Source organism: Aotus nancymaae, unplaced genomic scaffold (genome assembly GCF_030222135.1).
Source record: "Aotus nancymaae isolate 86718 unplaced genomic scaffold, 86718_ANA_hifiasm-v0.15.2.pri h1tg000003l, whole genome shotgun sequence".
Taxonomy (NCBI): domain Eukaryota; kingdom Metazoa; phylum Chordata; class Mammalia; order Primates; family Aotidae; genus Aotus; species Aotus nancymaae.
In genome coordinates, this window is record NW_026988414.1 from 61,104,974 (window position 1) to 61,122,434 (window position 17,461).

The following is a 17,461-nucleotide window of genomic DNA, read 5'->3' on the forward strand; positions in this document are numbered from 1 at the left end:
TTTCCCTTCTCTATTTATACTTTAGCACTCTATTCCCTGGTTTGCAACCTTAGGTTGGTCCTCCATGTGCTTGTCAATTCTTTTGTGTGATTTTTACCAGGTAGTTTGGATTTTTCCCCAAAACCTCACCAAAGTCCTCTACTTCCCACCTACCACCTTTCTTCCATTTCCTCCTTCCCTCTCAACAAATTGACCTATTTTCCCTTCAGAAATAAAATAGAAGCCTGACTCACCATGAGAAATGAAGGTACTTAGGCATTCAGCTTTGACTGCTGCTTTCTGTTAAAGTAGAAATTAAATAAAAATCATTTGTCTAAGCTCCATTTCCTTTACCCCGCCCCCCCCACCAATGCATACTTATGGATCATGTAAGCATTATCTCTCTGTATAGCATCTTCATACCTTTCCAAATGCCCTTTCCATTATCATTTACCAGTGGTCAGCATCCTTTATACTATGGAAACCCACCTTTCTTGGCAGTATACCTCCATCAATGATTATAGCTTCTCTTTCTTCATTTCACAGTTTCTTGAAATCATCTACTCACATAGTCATACATTCTCCCTTCCTCTCTTTCCAATTTGTGACATTTCATTACTTACTCTATCAATGTAATTTATCTTGCTGTCCTTTAATTTTTACTGATTCTTTGTTAAGCTAAATAGTATCTTCTTTGTTTTTGCAGGTACATCTAACAGCCTGTCTTCCTATTACCAGGCTGTCTATTGCCTGATCTGGCAACATCGTATATGGTGGTTTTTCTATGTTTTTTAGTCCTAATCATAGTTTTTATTTCATATATAAATATATATATATATATATATGTAAATACACACACACAGATATGTATATGGTTCTATGGTTTTATAAGATGTATATGGAGAAGTTGGGTAAAGGACATATGGTAAAGGGATATATAATCTATAATGAAATGCCATTACACATCTATAGAATGTCTACAAAAATTTTAAAGAAATAGCAGCTGGGTGTGGTGACTCACACCTGTAATCCCAGCACTTTGGGAGGCCAAGGTGGCAGATCACGAAGTCAGGAGTTCCAGACCAGCGTCACCAACATGGTGAAACTCCATCTCCACTTACAATAATAATAAAAAAACAGCTGGATGTGGTGGCACACATCTGTAGTTCCAGCTACTCAGGGGGCTAAGGCAGGAGTATTGCTTGAACCCGGGAGGCAGAGATTGCAGTAAGCCAAGATTGCACCACTGCACTTCAGCGAGACTTTGTCTCAAAAAGAAAAAGAAAAAAGAAATGGCAACAGCAAATGCTGGTGAGGGAAAGTGGTACCGCCACTTTGGAATATAGTTTGGCAGTTTCTAATAACATTAAAGATATACCTATCTTCTGACTTGGCAATCCCACTCCTACGTATCTGAGAGAATTAGAAACTTATGTACACACAAATTAACTTGCCTATGAAGTTTTTTGAAAGTTCATAATTGCCAAAAAATTGTAAAACTCAGAAAAACTTTGAATATAAAATGAGTAAATAACCTCTGATATACATATATATTCTATACATTGGAATTCTTCTCAGTGATAAAAAGGATAGACTATTGATTCACACAATAACATGTATGAATTATAAATACATTTGCAACAACATGGATGGAAGTGGAGGACATTATGCTACATGAAGTAAACCAGTCACAAAAATACAAATGTCTTTTGTTGCCACTCATATGTAGGAACTAAAAGTATTTATCTCATGGAGGTAGTGAATAGAATGTGATTACCAGAGGCTGGGAAGGATAGTGGGGAAGGGAGGATGAAGAAGGGTTGGCTTATAGATACAAAAATGCAGTTAGGTAGAAGGAATAAGATCTAGTGTTTTGTAGCACAATAGGACAACTATAGTTAACAGTAACTCACTCTATATTTTAAATTAACTAGAAGAGTAGATTTTGAATATTCACAACACAAAGAAATAATCAATATTTAAAATGATGGATATCCCAATTACCCAGATAAGATCATTACACTTTCATGCTCTTGTCAAAATATAATGTGTACTCCATAAATGTGTACAAAAATTGTTTTCATAAAAATTAGAAATAAAAATTACACAAAAAGCAAAGCAAACAAAAAAGCAAGATGTCGAAGGAAACATACTACATAATTCCCATTTATATCATGCTCTTAGAAAAGAAAACTCTAGGTAAAGAAAACACATCATTGGATCCTTTATAAAGGTATAACAGTGAAAGTTCTGAGGAGAGAGAACTGTTCTATATGTGACAGTTGTGAACTTTGCTTTTCAAACCATAAAGCTGTAAAATATAAAAAGTGAAGTATGTACATGTGACTTTTAAAGATCAATCAGATTGTTGAGGGTGTACATGGAGTGCAGACGGTGACAAAACAATTCTAACTGTATTGACAATGAATTATAGACCCACACTGAATGGTATGGTAAAGAAAGGAGCAAAACTAACTTTGGCAAAAAGACATTTGACTACAAGGCCCAATACAAAGAAAGAGTTCCGAAACACTGTACTCTAATTGATAATTTCGATTCTTAAAAGGTTATTGGTTTAAATTCTGAAATTAATTTACATGTATACTAGAGATGAGCAAATTATTAAATATATCTTAAGAATTAGGATTTTTCTCTTGTGAAAAGAAGCTACAAATAAGGAAATGAGAATGCTAGAATGAACCTCATGATGCTCATTGGCATTGGAGGTATTGAAATGGAATTATAATTTTAAAATTTATATACAGATAAATGGAGGAATAAATAAATGTGTATATACACGAGTTGGTACACATGCATATGTATCCTAGCTCCATATACTGATAGGTGCTAGAATTTGTAACATTCCCATAACAAGGAATATACTAGCATCCCGATCTTGGTTTTGAAATACTGTTCCTGTATCATGGAACCAGGGCTCCTTGGACATACAGTCAATCATAAGACTGCAGCAGAGACAACACAAGGTGAGTGAAGGCAGAAAAAAATGCAAAATAAATCTGGAGAATCTTGTGATGCCAGAAAGTAAGGGAGTGAAAAAATATATAAATATTATATACATATAATATTTATTAAATATAAATATATATTTATTATGGATAAGTCAGTTGTAATGATCATTCTATCTATCTATCTATCTATCTATCTATCTATCTATCTATCTATCTCTATGTAGAGAGAGAGATGAAAAGGGCACAGGAGTCAACATGAAAGAGTACCAAGTGGATGAAGATGAAACAACTTGAACAGTAAAATAACCATAACATAAGATTAGATTCCAAAGAATAAAATCCGTATCTATGAATCAAATATGATTATAAACAACTGAAGGAATAAATGGCAAATTAATTACTACACACAGGAATCTCAAAACTGAAGGATGAATGAGGAAAATAGAAAACTTTATTACAGCATATTATTCTGCAATAATTTTTAATATGGTGTTGCAGGCAAATTCCTCCTATGGATCTTCAGATAAGTAGGTCAGAATTTATATGCACATATAATATGTGCATAGATCCTTATTATATATCCCTAAATATTTTATAATTACAAAGGAAAAATAGTAAATTTACAGTGGAGAATCACAGCAGGTTTTCCTTTAGCCATGGGATCAAAGTTAGTATCACTAAAAACACAAATCAACATTATATGCCCCCAATTTAATGCACAGAGAAGGGTAAATTACCTCTGTGAATAACTTCCCAGAAATATCTAATCTCAATCTAATCATGAAGAAATGTTGCAAACCCAAATTGAAGTACGTTACAAAAATACATTCTAAAATATAGTTGACAGTGTTCTTTAACAGAGTGAAGGCCATGAAAGATAAGGAAAAACTGAAGAAATTTCACAGAATGAAGGAAACTGAGGCTGCCTGACAAGCAAATAGATTGTACTGGTCTGGATTAGATCTTGGAGCAACAATTTTTTTAAAACTTTAATTTGTGTGGATATATAGTATGTGCCTGTATTTATGAGGTGTATGACATTGACATATGGACATACAATGCCTAATAATCACCTCAGGGTAAATGGGGTATCACCTTGAGCATTTACCCTTTCTTTATGCTACAAACAATCCAATTACACTATTTTAGTTATTTTTTTTAAGTTTGATTTTTTTTATTGCATTTTAGGTTTTGGGGTACATGTGAAGAACATGCAAGATTGTTGCATAGGTACACACATGGCAGTGTGATTTGCTGCCTTCCTCCCCTTCACCTATATCTGGTATTTCTCCCCATGCTATCTCTCCCCGACTCCCCACCCCCTGCTGTCCCTCCCCTGTTTCCCCCCAACAGACCCCAGTGTTTGATGCTCCTCTCCCTTTTAGTTATTTTTAAATGTACATTAATGGAAAAACTGGTGGAAACCAAAGTTCTCTACTTTGGTTAATAGTATGGTACCAAGGCTATTTTCTTTGTTTGACTAATGTCCTATGCTTATAAAAAATGTATATGGAGAAGTTGGGTAACAGGTATATGGTAATTCTTCACACTGTTTTTGCACACCTATTATAAAGCTATATTATCCAAAATGTTTTTAAAAAGTGAAAAAAAAATCTTGAAGCTTTTTTCCCCTTACCCTTTCATTCTTCTGGATTCACAGAGAATCTTTACATTCTTCTATGAAATACGCATTAGAGAAACTTTGCTACTTGCAATAGGAAACTTCATACTATCTATTTGTCTTTTAATGGTACCTTGATTCAATGTTATTTATTTATTTATTTCTCCCATCTTGGGAGAAATGTGAGTAAATGATCATTATAGCTGATGTACTTCAAGACTGTGATCACTGAATTGATTCCCTCATATTTCATACACCTTCTTATTGATTCTTTTCCTGCTTATCTATTGATATATCTAATTAAAATATTGCTCAAATTTTAAGTTAAAGTCTTATGTAAAACATAATTCTATTATGAATCATTTCTTGTTCGCTTTTATACTAGATGAACATGCTTTCTTCCTCAATAGCAATGATATATACTGACTTAAAATAGTATTTCTTTGATAACGTGGAACTATAGCTGGGTTGAATCTGCATTTTTTTTTCCAATTTTTTGTTGTTGCTGTTCAAGAAAGATGTGGCTTTGGAGCATGCTTGCTTTAAGCCATAGTGTGTCTCGTGACTACAGAAGGGAAAGTTTTACAACAATCCAGTATTTCCTAACATACTTTATTCTGGTGTTCTGAAGGTATATCTTTCAGTTGTTTCTTGATTACCTACTGCTGACAGGTGAGAGCTTTACAGCTGTTCGATTCAGTGACTGATATGTCTATTCTTTGAGAACACAATTGGCAGTTTGGCAGTCAGCATTCTTAAATGATCAGTGGAGCTCAAACAGGATCCCTTGTTTTATGCAGCTCTTTCATGAAGACTACAATATGTTTATCAGCTGAAAAATATCATATATAATGAGCCCTAAACTTTAAATCTAGTGAAGCCTAATTGCCTCTCTTCGGAATACTGTTGCCAGTGACTGCAACAGCACTTTTGCAATACCTTACATAAGCTGAATGAATTTGAATTACACTACCTTAATCACGTTGAGAAGTCACAGAGTGGAGGACATTTATATTCTTGTACCAGACATATTACCTGCTACCCAAACTTGAAGCCTGCTCATTTTAAGGTTTTGCCTTTTTTCTTTTGCAAGACCACAATTTCTGACAGTATCCTAGAATCTCTGGCTATAATAGCTCTTGCATTAAGATTGGCATGGTGTTTGAGCAGTTCAAAATTGCTTGTATGTATGTAGAGCCAATGTTGTAGCATATACACTACTGTTACAAGTCAGCTTTATAGGCACTCAGCAACCTGTTTTCTCTGTTAACATTAAGAGCCAGGCACACATCCATCTTCTAATACAATAGCAAGAGAAAATTTCATCTTGGCGGGGAGAAAGCATGTGGGGGAGTGAGGTAAATGAATTGAAAAAAGACATGAATTAGGAACAGGAAGACACAGATTTTGAGACATAGTTATTTAATAGTTAGCTTTATGCCCATGGGGAAGTAATTTTAATTTTCTGAATCTCAGTGTCTTTCTGTTTAAGATGCTGATAGAAGGAATTGTCTTGTTTTCCTCATAGGGTTGTGCCATTGATGAATTTGGAAGAGATGCTATGTAAAATCGAAAGTTCCAAAGAAATTTATCTTGATACTGCTGTTGTTATGCTCTGAATTGATATGGCTCTCCCTCCTGCTTCTAAGTTCTCATCTTTGGCAATTTCCAGCAAAAGTTTCTAAATGTCCACAGTTTCTGAGGCCATAATACCATGTGGCAATCAAAATTACTCTAATTTTATGGAAATTAAGCCTATGCAGAAGTCTACTAAGCAGAATAAACCCAAGTTTTCTGTGAGTTGGAGCTGTGGGTGGATGTTATCTAGATATTTAAATTAAAAGTCTAGAGAGTCAAATTGATTACTAATCATAATACTGGCTTGCAGTGATGTTCATTTTGAGACTGTTTGTTTACATGCAGAAGGGAGAGAGTTCAATGCATAGATCACACTTGTTATAGCAATAGTTACATCTTTTGACTTTAGACTCAAGAATCATTCAGGGACACTTTCCCTTCCTATCTTTTCTAAAATTACAGTCTCTTTCCTTACCCCGGACATCTATTGTCCCCTATTTGGCTTTATTTTCCTTCCTAGCATTTATAATTATCTCACCCACAATATGTTTTATTCATTTATCTTCTTTAATGTTTGTCTGGCCTACTAAAGTATAATAATGTCCAGGAGATAAGATAGTTTTGTCTGATTCTTTACTGCTATATTTTCAGAACCTCCAATATCCAATAGCACTAGCCAAAGCCTCTCAAAAACATTTGTTAAGTAAAAGATAAAGCACTAAAAAGAATTAGGTTAAATATATTTTTCTCTCTGTCCTTCCCCTCTCTTCTCCAATTAAACATTTCAAATGTCTTTAGGTACTATTAGAAATCTTAATTTTAAAAATAAAAAAATTGAATTGATTCTTTGTATTTATTATTTTTAGTAAATAATATTCAGGTATTTATTACCTTTGAAAATTAAATCACTTTGAACTCTAACTTATGGTCTTATAAACAAACCTTCTTCTGCTATGTATAGTTTGTTTAGTAATATTAATGATCGTGACAAAGTGACCGTAATTTATTCACTTAATTCATTAAATTTTTTAAACTTTCCTGGGAAAAAAGATTTTTTTGTCTTTTGTATTGCAGCTGTATCTCAATGAATTCTACACTGTTCACTCTCCAGATAACCCATTATTTTAATTCTGTAAATCATCACAAACTGGGGAGACAAAATGGGTGTATTGGACCCAGTTGTGGTAACCATAGTTCAAAAAGAAAGTTGACATTCTAAAGGAAAACAAGGATTATCAATGATTAAAGTTTCAAAATAAAGCAAATAATAAATTTATAAACTGATGAACAATGCAATGGAAAGAATACAGATACTGAATCTATGACTTTCTGCTATGTATGTTTTAGAAGGAATGCTATGAGTGTGTTAGAATGTTTTAGAAGAAGGATTAACTACATACAAATTATCTTCAGACAGTCAGATTCAGTGATTCTATTACTATTAATATGTTATTCTCTAAAAAATAAATGATTATTTTATGGGTCAAATGCTTTCTCTACTAGGTAACTATAAGCAACAGTGTAAGATACATATTTACATTTTTAAAAAATGCTTACATATATTACAGTTTTTGCATATGTGTCTGTACGTTGTGTACATTCACAGTGTTTCTTTTTTGGCCTGCTCTAGGCAGTGGGATCCTTGAATTTGAGAGGTACTCAATTTATTCTGTATTTTCCCACTAACTTGCTCATAAAAATATATTTAAGCTGGCAGAACCTATGAGAACATCTGACCTTTAATCAAATAGTTAGGTCAAAATTATGTCTTGTGGAGTCAACTTTTGTTACCTTCTTGTGTATAGATATTAAGACTAACAATTTTAAATTTGCAAATAGCTAAATTATTTATAATAAAATATGTGATTCTTGGGTTCTCTGTAAAATCTCTCCTTTATAACTCGTATATACTGCTTGAATTTTCATTTATCAAAAATTTATATGTTCTTTCTCCTTATGATATTTTGATTATTTGTATAGTTACAGTTTCTCTAATATAATTCTAGTTCCTTTTAATTTTCTGGCCATCGGGAGACTATTTTTTCTCCTTCATCATGTTAATATGTTTTTCTTAATTTGACAAAATTTACTTGAAAACATCTCTCTTTGCTAATTTGAACTCTACCATGAAATGTTGGTTTTCTCTTCTCTTTGTAGGGACCTCTTTCACTATTTAAAAAAAAAACAAGCCCAAGTTTCTTCTTACTGGTTCTTCCATAGCAGTGGTTCTCAACTCTGCACACTAGAATCTCCTGAGGAGCTTTAAAAGCAGAGTGATGTCAAAACTCTATAATGGACCATTTAAATCAGTATCTCTCAGGGGATAGGATCCTAGATCAGGGTAATTTTTTAATACTCCCCATGTGATTCTATTGTGCTTCCAGGATTGAGAAGTATTAGTCTATACACTCCGTGTTGAATTTGTCAGCAAAGCAATTAGAGGATATTTTTTCTGTAACTTGAATCTGAGAGTTAATGAATACTTAAAGTCCCACTCCATTAATATATCCGAACTTTATGTTGTTTACTAATCAGCATTAGAAAAAAATCAGTGGAGAGTAAATAATATATTCTTAAGAATACTATACCTTTGTCTAATTTCCCCAAGTTGTTTTCTCTCATGGTTTTATGTAACTTTTAGTATTATTAATTAATGATATGACCTTTAAGTTCAGTTAAATCTGCTGGGTTTGAATGATTAGGAATATCTCACCTTCTTAATTTAATAATTGAAGTCAACAAAGTAAACAGGGAGCCCACAGAATGGGACAAAACATTTGCAAACTATCCATCTGACAAGGGGTCAAGGGGTCAATAACCAGAATATATAAGGAGCTCAAACAACACTGCAGTAAAAAAAAAATCTGATTTAAAAATGGACAAAATGTCTGAATAGACATTTGTCGAATAAAGACATACAAATGGCAAACAGGTATATGAAAATGTGTTCAATATCATTGATCAGCAGAGAAATACAAATCAAAATTACAATGAGATATTATTTCACCCCAGTTAAAATGAGTTTTATCCAAAAGATAGGTACTAACAAATGCCAATGAGGATGTAGAGAAAAGGGAACTCTACTACACTGTTGGTGGGAATGTAAATTAGTACAACCACTAAGATAAACAGTTTGGAGGTTCCTCAAAAAAACTAAAAATAGAGCTACCATACAATCCAGCAACCCCACTGCTGGGTATATACCCAAAATAAAGAAAATGAAAGAGACATCTGTATTCCCATATTTGTTGCAACACTATTCACAATACCCAAGATTTGGAAGCAAGCTGACTGTCCATCAGCAGATGAATGGATAAAAAAAAGTGGTATATATACAAAAGAGAATACTATAAAGCCATAAGAAAGAATAATATTCTGTCATTTGCAATAACATAGATGGAACTGGAAGTCATTATGTTGAGTAAAATAAGCTAGGCACAAAAAGACAAACTTCTCATCTTCTTGCTTATTTATGGGAGCTAATAATTAAAACAACTGACTTCATGGAGATAGAGTAGGATTGTTACAAGAGTGTGGGAAGGGTAGTGAGGGAGGGGACGGGGAAGTTGGAATGGCTAATGGGTACAAAAACGGAAAGGATGAAAAGATCCAGTATTTGCTAGCACTACAGAGTGATTATAGTCAATAATAATTTAATTGTGTATTTTAAGATAACTGAAAGAGTATAGTTGGATTGTTTGTAACACAAATAATAAATGCTTGATGGGATGGATGCTCTACTTACCCTGAAGTGATTATTACCCTTTACATGCCTGTATCGACATATTTCACATAGTCCATAAATATATATACCTACTATGTATTCACAAAAATTAAAAATTAACAAAAGAATCAAGGTTGTCTATGAACCCTCTGAAACTTCAAATTTCTTTGCATTTTTATATTCTTGAGTTTTTCTTAGAAAAAGAGAGTACACTTTTTTTTTTTCGGGTTCTGAATGAAGTCTGTGGCCTTCAAGGAGTTAACAGTTTCAGGGCTAGGACATCTTTCAATGCATTTTTTTACAGAAAGTTAGTTTTCTGACCTGAAGATTGCTTGCAAGAACCAAGTGTAATACATATATATGAAAGAAGTTATAACTGGAAATACTAAACAAATGTATAATTGATACCATAGCTTCTTATGGGATAAATCAGTTAGTAGAAATGTATATATTTGATGACTTAGAAAAATATTCCAATATTGGAAAAAATGTTGTGGTCTTGTAAAGAGATTTGGTTGGGGGACAGAGAAAGAAAATGGTTGGCACAAGCAATACTCTAAAGCTAATTATGAGACTTTTCATCCATCCTCTAGGAATCTGCTTCTGAAAGCAAATTGTAAAATTTTAAAAAGTAACATTTTATTTTTAGAAGATGTATTGATAGCCTGGTAGGATAACCACTTGAAAAATAAAATTCCACCCTTTGCCATGTGAGAATAAATATTATGAAAACGTTTTTGGTTAGTGGAAAATAATAACAAGAGACTTAATGTGAAACATGATAATCTTAAATCAAGGGAAGAGAAGAAATCTACAAATTTAGTTTGAAAATAAAACCTCAAAATTGATTCACATCTGGGATTCTATTACATCTTTAATTCTGGTGGCTTGTGCATAAAATTAGAAACAAGTTCATATCTATTTATAAATTACAGAGCAGTCATATAGGATTTGATCAATCACACACATTTAGAAATGCTTTTCAAACATTTTCATTAGGCAATTCTGGCAAAAGCCTCACAAACAGTTAATAGTTTAGACCTTTTTTGGGAAAAAAATGAAGTGTCCAGTATGATTGATGGTAGCAGATTTTAAGATGTTTTGTGCAGATACAAAAAAGATGGTGGCAGGTTGAGTATATGGTCTTTGTTTATCCCTGGTAATAATGATCTATTGAGTTTAGTAAGGACTTTCTCATTTTAAACACCTCAAGTTTAACATGTATACAGAAGGGTAAAACTAATGACGGCTGGGTAAACAGTTCAGCTTAATTAAATGCTTGAATCTTGCTGAATTTTCTTTGGTAACAAATGTAATATTAACTGAGATATAAAGTTTCCCTAACTTTTCCTAGGGGAATAGATATCAAAGATTTTAAGTATTTTTATCTCATATATTTATTGTTGCGAAAATTTTACTTTAATTGCCATTTATAATATGCAATACCAATTGTTGTTATCTATTTTTTTTCTGTCTCAGGCTGTATCTATTATAGTCAAATAACTGAAAATGTTGGTTCATACAAAATTGCATATATCTTAAAAGGAAGCTTTCTTTGTCATTCTGTTTATGGATTTGAGGAGATATTTGAAACAAAAGAGAAACTTGATGCGACCTGTTTTAACCCAGGTGCAAGGAAGCCTTCCTTTAATGTAGCAGAACCAATTAACTTGAAGCAAATGATAGGATAATTATTAGTGCCAATAAAGCTAACAGTTAATTTTTTTTTGGTATACAAACATAAATACTGTTTCATAGTGCTTATTTTCAATTATAAATTCAGATTATTTTAAAGATAACTTTTCTCATATGCTTTGATAGTTTTGTTCACCTGCTAGGCCCTTAGGAGGAAGTCATAACTTCATTTTAATGTATTGAGACTCCTTTCTTTAAAAAGCTAAGCATCAGAATCTGTGGTGGCATGTTAGGTAGCATGTCATGTCTTGCTACTCATTACAAACAGTGTCCTTAAGGGAGTTAAACCAAATCCATAGAAGAGCTGAATGTTAATTGTAATATTGCTCTGCAGCTCATTTGGTTCAAATAGATTATACATTATGCATGAAGCAAGCAAAACACTAGCAATATTTCTGTTAACTGAAGTCATGACCTTCTTTTAGCTAATCTTTTAATGTGAAGCTAATAATAAAAAAGTCCAGATATTAACTAACAGACTAGATAAGCAATACAGTGTATGGTACATAATGGTTCATTTTTAAACATTTTGTTGGATATTAATACTGTTTTTTATAGTCAGAAGACTGTATTTTTATAAAACAGTAAATATTAATTTTAGAATAAAAGTAGAAGATAACTGTAATAGCAAATCTTTTTGTAAGTATATATTACATAGTTAAATACATGCACACATATTTATATTCTCTTTTTTAAGCATTATAATTTTATATACTCAACAATGAATTTGCTTAAAGTTTCAAAATAATTCAGTATATCCATCATTGTTTATTATAAAAATAAGAATTATCCTTGTACCACAACACATTAAAGAATATCTAAAAACCAACTTGAATTACAGACTTTTAAATGCTCAAATAAAATATGTTTGAGTTATATTTATATATGTCTGAAAAATCAATGACTAACCTCATTGAATCATTCATTAAATTAAGATTTCTTGAGCATGAACTATGTACCAAACAATATATTAAAAGCTGAGAGTACATGGTTAGAAGAGATACGTATACCCTTGGTTTATGGAGCTTACAATCTAGTATACATATGTATGTCATGTGATAAAATATATAGAAAAGAATGCAAGATTTTTAAATTAAAATTTAATTTTAGATACTGGGGTACAGGTACAGATTTATTACATGAATATGTTGCATGATGCTGAGGTTAGGGCTATAGATCCTATCACCCAGGTGGTGAGCATACTACCAATAAGATGGGTTTTGCACCCAAGCCCCCCTTCTTCTTCCTCCCTCAAGTAGTCTGCAGCGTCTGTTGTTTCCATGTTTATGTCCATGTGTGCCCAATGTTTTGCTCCTATTTATAAGTGAGAACATGAGATATTTGGCTTTATGTTCCTGTGATAATTCACTTAGGATTATGGCCTCAATCTGCATCCATGTTGGTGCAAAGGACATGATTTCATTCTTTTTTATGGCTATGTAGTATTTCATGCTTCTGCACAGAAATAACCAGCAATGCAGTAAATAGACAATCTACAGAATAGGAGAAAATATTTGCAAACTATGCATCTAATAAAGGTCTAGTATCCAGAATCTATAAAGAACTTAAAGAATTCAACAAGCAAAAATCAAATAACCCCATTAAATAGTGGACAAAGGACGTGAATAGACACTTTTGAAGAGAAAATATCCAAGCAGCCAATAAGCATATGAAAAAATGATCAACATCCCTAATTATCAGAGAAATGCAAATCAAAACCACAATGAGATACCATCTTACAGCAGGTAGAATGGCTACTATTCAAAAGTCAAAAATCAACAGATGCTGGTGAGGCTGCAGAGAAAAGGGAAAGGTAATACACTGTTGGTGGGAACGTAAATTATTTCAGCTACTATGGAAAGCAGTTTGGAGATTTCTCACAGAACTTAAAGCAGATATTTAAAATATTAATGTTTCATATGTCAACTATTCTTAGTGTAAAAACAAATAGATTTAATAAATTAGATGCTAAATAAGGTTACTATATTTTTCTTGATTTATTATATAAAGCACAGCTTATATATCTTTGCCTGATGTTCCAAAAATGCAAGAATGTGAGTAGTATAGTGAATATTCAGAAAATTTTAACTTTCTGTATTTAAATGTGTTATTGTCTTAATTGGCAGTTTCATGTAATAGCTTCAAGTGCTCTTACAAAAATTCAAAGAATAATACCTGGAATGAGGTCTGCATTAAATACGTTTTTTATATTATTGCTATCACTAATAAACAAATTGTGGTTGTTTTTCTCAATATTAAAATATTACAAAATTATGGATTTTTTTCTCAATATTAAAATGGTAACGTATTATATATTATGAGCAGTTATCTAGATTAAGAATATAATAATTTAAAAATAAATCTTGATCATTTTTCAGAAAACATGTATCATTGATGTTATGAAACATGTAATACTAAAATACAAGTTTGGTCAGGTAAAAACTCAGCCAATTTGTATTTCTGTATATGGTATTAAAATACAATTTAACTGTTCCTCCTAATCAGTGAATTTAAGTGGCTAAATAGTCTGGTTTTAAATAGACTACAGATTCCATGTAACATATACCATTAAGTAATAATTTTTCACGTTTAAATGTTTCACATTTTAAATGCTGTATATCAGCAATCATGTTGTTTCTTAGAATTTATTATTAAATTGTGTATATATAGTTTATACAGTGTTTAGTGCATCTCTGTTTCCACTTAAGAATTATGTATTAGGTATATTAGAATATGTTCCTCCTTTATCTTATTGAAATTTTTAGCTCAATTATATAACTGCCAGAACTTACATGAGACAATGAATATAAGATACCTAAAATAGTGAATAGTACATAGTAAAAGCTGTTAGAGTTGTCAGAAATTATTATCAGAGAGGATAATTCTAGGCAGACCAGATTCCTATAGGAGGATAATAAAAGGTGAATGGGAATTCATTTTAGGTGAGAAATACTATCACTATCAGCTGATATGTGGAAGCCCAGATTTCTCTCTTAACAGCAGAACAATTGTAAAATCAGGATTGGAGTGAATTGGATTTTCTGTTTAAATTCCAGTCTTTATTTACGTCTCTGAAGTGTAGGTGATTTCTGACTTGACTTTGTAGGAAAGAGATGTTAGATCAATAAAGTAACCAAGTGCACTTCTTTAATTCTAAGACACTATTACTGATTTCTGATAACTCTACTCGATTTCTCTATCTTATTCTCTCTGTGATTGAACAACATTGAAAAACTGAGGCATAGGTGACAAATAAACTTCTTTCCTATTAAAGGACTATGTATTTCTTTAATTCACATTTTATCATGTGATAAAATAAAAATCATGATACATGTGAAAATTTAGTTCACATTTTATCATTTATTTACCTTGAGCATGACTTAAAATTATTAACAATATTCTTATTTTAAGACAGATTTTTAGTGATGATTTAGGTATATATGGCAACAATTAATTTGATCACCAAATCTGCATGTCAACAATATGTCAAATGCATCTTCTAGAATTTTACAATACATTATATGCTATAATTTGCCCAAAGCTAGAATTTTTAAGAATATAATTATATCAAAACAATTCTTTTTAAATATACAGTATCTGAAACTGACATTAAATAAACTATGATTAATATAATCTTACAAATCATCAGATTCATCTGTAAAATAATTATATTAAATAATATGTTACATTTGTACTATAATAGAAAATATTTTTTAAGATTTACAATTACCTGTGTTTAAAAACAATTTGTTAGAGTGAAAAAAAAAAAAAAGGCCTTGTACTGAGAGAAAAGACCTGAAATATGCCCTTACATACAGCAGGTAAACAAAACAAAAAAATTATAATGCTAAAATTTAAACTGTCTTAATCAAGTCATCTAACCTCTTGAACCTCAATTTCCTTAGTAGTTAAATGACACTAATACCATCTAGGCCTACTTCCAAACAACAATATAAGGCCAATACTGTTAAAATGCTTATCAAGCTATGTGCATATAATGATGTGGATATGATTGTGTTGACAGAAATTAGAGCACATTATCCTTGTTATGGTCTTATATATCTTTATCAGAATAAAATCACATATTTTTTCTTTTAAAATAGAAATGCATGTAATCAGAGAATTTGATGTTATGTTCATGATAAGTGTTTTGATTATAAAAAGAAGAAAGAATTAAATTTCACCTTAATTTACTTTTAAACTATATTTAGAGAATATTGCTTATAAAAATGTAAGAAGAATGTATAATCTGGGCATAAATTGAACTGATTATGTAAATATATTGAAAATGAGTTGGAGGTATAAATCACAGATGTCGACTTGATGGAGTTCGTTACCAGCAAAATCTACTTCTCACAAATCCCAGCATGTTAATTACAAGAAGGCATCTGGTATACAAATTTATGCTAAGCTAAGAAACATACAGATTAATGTTGAATACAGTGTGTCAAATATATGTGGCATCATCTACCTTCACTTGGTAGATGTATTAAGCCATAATTGTTACATTTGTTAATGTAACTAAAACAGATCATAGTTATTATGTATAATTAATAGTATTATAGGCAAAAGAGGTGTATTTGTGTGTGTATTGCACACATAAATTATAGTTAAAGAGTTGAGAGTCTAGGGAGAAGTAAAAAGATGTTACAGATGAATCTATTCTATGGGAAAAACATTTTTAACTTTATAAATTTCTAAAGCTTTAGAATGTAAAAATTTAAGAATAGGAGTGTTTGATGTCATGTGGTATTAGCCAAACACAGTCTGCAACAATTTATCAAATGCTTTTAAAAGAAACCCTGTGTTAATTTTTGTATAAGGTGTAAGGAAGGGATTCAGTTTCAGTTTTCTGCATATGGTTAGCCAGTTTTCCCAACACCATTTATTGAATAGGAAATCCTTTTTTCATTGCTTGTTTTTGTCAGGTTTGTCAAAGATCTGATAGTCATAGATGTGTGGGATTATTTCTGAGGACTCTGTTGTGTTCCATTGGTCTATATCTCTGTTTTGGTACTGGTACCATGCTGTTGTGGTTACTGTAGCTTTGTAGTATACTTTGAAGTCAGGAAGGGTGATGCCTCCAGCTTTGTTCTTTTAGCTTAGGATTATCTTGGCTATAAGGGCTCTTTTTTGGTTTCACATGAAATTTAGAGTAGCTTTTTCTAATTCTGTGAAGAAAGTTAATAGTAGCTGGATGAGGATAGCATTGAATCTATAAATTACTTTGGGCAGTATGGCCATTTTCACGATATTGATTCTTCCTATCCATGAGCATGGAATGTTTTTCCATTTGTTTGTGTCCTCTCTTATTTCCTTGAGCAGTGGCTTGTAGTTCTCCTTGAAGAGGTCCTTCACATCCCTTGTAAGTTGTATTCCTAGGTATTTGATTCTCTACATAGCAATTGTGAATGGGAGTTCACTTGTGATTTGGCTCTTTGTCTATTATTGGTGTATAGGAATGCTTGTGATTTTGTATCCTGAGACTTTGCTGAAGTTGCTTATCAGCTTAAGGAGATATTGGGCTGAGATTTAAACATAAGACCTAAAACCATAAAAACCCTACAAGAAACCATAGGTAATATCATTCAGGACATAGGCAAGAGCAAAGATTTCATGACTAAAGCATCAAAAGCAATGACAACAAAAGCCAAAATTGACAAATAGAATCTAATTAAACTAAAGAGCTTCTGCACAGAAAAACAAACTATCATCAGAGTGAACAGGCAACCTACAGAATGGGAGAACATTTTTGCAATCTATCCATCTGACAAAAGGCTAATATCCAGAATCTACATGGAACTTAAACAAAATTACAAGAAAAAGACAACCCAATCAAAATGTGGATAAAGAATATGAAAAGACACTTCTCAAAAGAAGACATTTATACGGCCA

General features: G+C 31.9%; 1 long non-coding RNA gene across 1 annotated transcript in view; it reads left to right on the forward strand.

Annotated features, from left to right (window-relative positions):
* The window catches only part of LOC135276776 (uncharacterized), an 889,534-nt gene that overhangs the window by 109,550 nt on the left and 762,523 nt on the right, over positions 1-17,461 (forward strand). The window lies entirely within an intron of this gene.